Source organism: the organism of the source record quoted next, unplaced genomic scaffold (assembly GCF_019419815.1).
Source record: "Pyrus x bretschneideri cultivar Hongxiangsu unplaced genomic scaffold, Pyrus_bretschneideri_v1 Contig64, whole genome shotgun sequence".
In the NCBI taxonomy this organism is placed as follows: domain Eukaryota; kingdom Viridiplantae; phylum Streptophyta; class Magnoliopsida; order Rosales; family Rosaceae; genus Pyrus; species Pyrus x bretschneideri.
In genome coordinates this window covers 1,345,597-1,350,278 of record NW_025999803.1, presented here as the reverse complement: position 1 = coordinate 1,350,278, position 4,682 = coordinate 1,345,597, and the positions used below count along the sequence as shown (strand labels likewise).

General features: G+C 37.4%; 1 long non-coding RNA gene across 1 annotated transcript; it reads right to left on the bottom strand.

Annotated features, from left to right (window-relative positions):
* Nucleotides 1–268: 268 nt before the first annotated feature.
* Nucleotides 269–2,772, bottom strand: LOC125472136. The gene is made up of 3 exons (XR_007254067.1): nucleotides 2,607–2,772; nucleotides 2,463–2,509; nucleotides 269–1,459 (listed from the first exon to the last, which is right to left on the bottom strand). It is a non-coding gene; the product is annotated as an uncharacterized LOC125472136 (long non-coding RNA).
* Nucleotides 2,773–4,682: the final 1,910 nt, after the last annotated feature.

Sequence of the window (4,682 nt, the reverse complement as noted above, 5' to 3'; positions counted from 1 at the left end):
AAAGTAGTTGCCATCCTAAAATGGGAGGGATTTTTCGGTGTACCCGGCACACCAAAAAAATTTGGTGTACCCTCACTCATAATGGTGAGGGTGCACCAAAAAAATTTGGTGCACCCTCACTTTTTGTACACCAAAAAAATTTTAATGAGTGAGGGTACACCAAAAAAATTTGGTGTACCCGGTACAACTAAAAATTTTCCCTAAAATGGGAACTTCATTACAAAATATAGATAACGTAACTTCCCCACATTGTTGGAAACTGCCAGAGTTGCTAGAAATGCCTCGACATACACACGAACTACTAGGTCATGGGGGTGAGACACTTGAAAGATGTTAACTTAACCCCCATTTTGAAAAACATATAGCATGCACTAGTTTAAGCTAACATGACGCATCCCATGCACCTGTAAGCTAGGAAATCACTGATGCCATTCTTTCATCCTGCTATGCAAACAGACACTCTTTTTGAAAATGACTAGTTTGTCTACAAATGAAGCACTGAGTGGTGCCCTGCCTGCATTCTCCCTCACGAGGTCGGTTACAAGGCCGACAAAGAGGGTAGTCAACTCTACCGTAACTGTCTGATTGTACACTGCGTGAGAAACAAGAACTCCCTGATGATCGCCCTCCTGATTGAGGGGTACCAGATTTAAAACCTCTGCTAGAGGAACCATAACTCTGACCACTTCTTTTGAATGACGGTTGCTATTTCAAGCCACCCACAGGAAATTGGCCCCTCTGTCACTTGGGCTCAAAACCTACATTACTTCCTTCACTTGGTTCTTTGCTAAAAGATTGCTCAATGCTCAGGGCCACTTGGAACTCTTCCTGGTAAGTTGGTAAACATATGAAGAGGTTATGCTCCTAATGTACCTGTTGAGACCAATATAGAACTGGGCCAACATCTCAACCGAGTTGTTTGCTATGGCAATACAATATTTTGAGAGTTCTATGAATTTCCTCTCATATTCTGTCACACTCATATTCCCCTGCTGCAGATATAAAAACTCATTTCTTTTCGGGTCTTGTACTCAAGAGTGAAAAACCTCGCATTAATTTTTTCTTTGAACACCTCCCAAGTAATTGGCGTGTTCCTAGGTAGGGTTTACTTTTATGAAGTCCACCATACTCATGCACTGCCTGTGAGGAAAAAGGTCACTGTCATAACCCGTTTCTCCAGTGGGCAACTCATGGAGTCAAGAATTAGCTCCATCTGCTCAATCCATCCTTCGGCTTGTTCTCCACCACCATCACCATCTAAATTCTAGGCTCCAAGACTCCGGGCTATCTCAGGTAGAGTAAGACCACATGCCTAGGCTGCCTGGCTTATGGCAACAATTACCTCATATGGAGTTAGACCACATGCGCGGGCTATGGCAATAATGAGTTGCTTAGTATCGGGGATAGCGCCCTCTACAAATAAACCAGTTGTACGATGTCGAGGCGGCATGACTTATCTCTGATACCAAACAGTTGAATATCAGAGTGCTTGACGATACAAATTACAAGATAATAAGAATTTTATTAAACAAACAAGAATGCAGCTACAAAACTCCAAGAAGCTACATCGTGATTAACTTATTCTCGACTAATAACAAGCACACTAATTATAATAAACTAGCCCTAACCCTAAAAGGTAAAGAGCCAAAACCCTAATGTTAACGGGCTTGTTAACTACAATGAAATGGTTGGGAATTGAAAGGAAAATCAAGAAGAAAGATGAACACAGAGAGTTTTAGAGAGAGAGATTTAGAGAGAGAAATATGCTTTTGTATTAATTGATAGAATCAAGGTTACACAACTGTTTTTATAAGAGAAAACCTAACCACTCTAACCAACTTACTAATTGTATTGCTAACTTGTATACTTAATAGGGCTAACCCTAGAAAACCAAACATTAAAGAAAACCTAAATACTAATGTTTTCCAACATCCCATCAAACTTGTGGCGGTATACGACATGGGTTTGCAAACAAGCAGATGCAGACTAGTTCCGTTAGGCGGACATACAGGTAGGCTCCGCAACATGGACAAACAGACAGACAGGATCCACAACGTGGACAGACAGACAAGCTTTAACAGTTTGGTCTCAGCTACAAAAATTGTAAAACTGACTTAAAATCCCCATTTCTATTAATAAATCCATGTTTAAAACTGCAAATTTTCTTACAGTTTGGTCCCAGCTACGAAAATTGTATTCCAGTGCCAATTAAAACATAGATCCTTTCTTCGATTGACACAAAATCCCCATTTCTATTAACAATGCAAATCTATGTTTAAGTAATATGCATTAAGGTTCTAGCAACCACCCACCTAAAACTCACTCAATATTTCTTCATCCAACCTCGAAGTTGACATGGATAATTCTCTTAGTTTCATCTAACACAAAAATCCCAAAACTTTTCAAAGATGCATGCAATCACTCCAAAGTTAACAGCAACAAAATACATGCTCATAGCTTACTTGAATTCCTCCAAACTGCTCCTTAATCTCGATTGAAGTCAAGAACACTTGAAACATGAGATTAAAGACTAGTTAGTCAAAATCCCCAATTAAAAAAATAAAAAACCAAACTTCGAAACCTGATTCCATGTCCAAAACATTTACCTAAACTTGTTCGGCTTGACTCACTAAATCCATAGGCAAAAATCGTTCATCAAACCGACGAGTAGAAAGGAAGTTACGAATTATTAATGACTTTTTTAGGGAGAACTGAGAAGAGAAGCACGTGCTGGAGCTTTGCAGAGAAGAAGAGATTCAAGAGAACATGAAGAACCAGATTGCATTCTGGTTTAAAAGGCTAACTTTTTTCTCTTGGTACTTTGTACTGTGGTGCAACTAGATTGCGCCATGTGTATCCCATTATTTTTTTGGACAAGGATTGTCTACCCTCTCACTTTCGGTGCTTTTCCGTGCCCTCTTGTTTTGTGTGGTCACGGTTAAGCCATATCAACATTTTATATTGTTTTTTTATAGAGTTAATAAGACAAAAATGAATAGTAATATAAAATATTGACGTAGCTTAACCATGACTACATAAACAAGAGGGCACAGAAGGGCACTGGGAGGGTAGACAATCCTTGTCCATTTTTTTTCCCTCTCCTATCTTGAGTCCAGTAAAAGCATAAATAACCTTTTAAGACCATCTCCAATGGTTGGGCTAAAAGCTAAATTTTTTAGCCCAGAAACAGCTTTTCTGCTCCAACTCTTTTGGCCTAAAATTTTAGCCCGGGATTATTAAAGAATGAACTTAGGCTAATTTTTTTCTTCAATTAAATTTAAAAAAATAAATAAATATGTAGACTATCGTAAATTAATTTTATGAACATTTTAATCTAAAAAAATTTAAATTCCGATAAATATTGAAAAATCATAAACTTAATAAAACCGATAATTCATAAACCACATAATTAATAAACTACATAAACTTAATACAAACGACAATTAATAAAGCACATAATTCATACACTACATAAACTTAGTAATTATATCCACCATCTTCACTTGGTGATGGACTTCGTGATTGAATTGGGATATAGGGTTCAGAGGATTCATCATCTTGAAACATACTCCTTGAGGCAAACTTTCACAAAATTTCGTTTTTCTTACCACGTAAGAACTTCTTCCTCTATGGAGTGTATTTGCTGAGGTCCTCCATCATCAATTTAATTTCAAACCTATCTTGCTCCCTATCTGAGATTTCCTTTATTTGCAAACGCATTCGGGCTGTTTCTTCTTGGCGAGCGCTATGGTTTTCGTTCAATTTTGCAATTCCGGTAGCAAAGTGTCCACTCATCGGATCTTGGGACTTCCCTTTTGTCTTTGCTTCCTTTTGGTTATCTTTTCCCAAGGACTTCGCAAAAGAAGGAGATGGGGTCATTTCATCGACACCTTCATCTCCGGCATTTGTCTATGCGGCTTCACGTTGAAATAATCTTCCCCATTGTTGGTCCGCATCGGTTCCCCACCTCAGACAATCCTTGAGGACGTCCCAAGCTTGTTGCAACTTAAAAACTTGATTTTTTGGTGTTACTCTTGTCTTGTAAATTTCCATTGCTTTGTCACCCTATGCAAAAAATACATAAAAATAATTAGTTGCAAACTAATATTATGTACATGACAAATAAAATATCAAGAACAAAACTCACAATTTCTATGGCTCTCCTTCCACTAGGCATGCCAACCACAGCTCTCTCCAAGCTTCTCTTCCATAAAGTGCATGCTTTGTTGCCGTCGTTGCAGTTTTCTTGAAACTTTGCAATGATTTTATCCCATAAAACTTTTTTATTTTGATTTGTGCCAATTTTACCATCTTCGCTAACAAAAACCCATGCCAAGCATAAAGCAACATCTTCCTCACAGGTCCAATTATGACCTCTAATATGCTCTCTTGCCATGTTGAACAATTTGGAAATGGAAAGAAATGGTAGAAAGATAAATTAGAAGAATTGTAGGAGAAATTTGAGTTTTGTGTGGATGTTTGAACAAATACATAGGTATTTATAGAGTTTTTGGGTGAATTTTGAGTTAAATAATTTTTTTTAATTATTTTAGCCGTTGGATTTAAATTTGGGCCGTTAGATCTTTTTTTTTTTTTTTTTTTACCGTTGGATTCAATGTATTTTAAAAAAATATATTTTTTAAAAATGAAATTTGAATTTGGACCGTTGGATATTGGTCCTT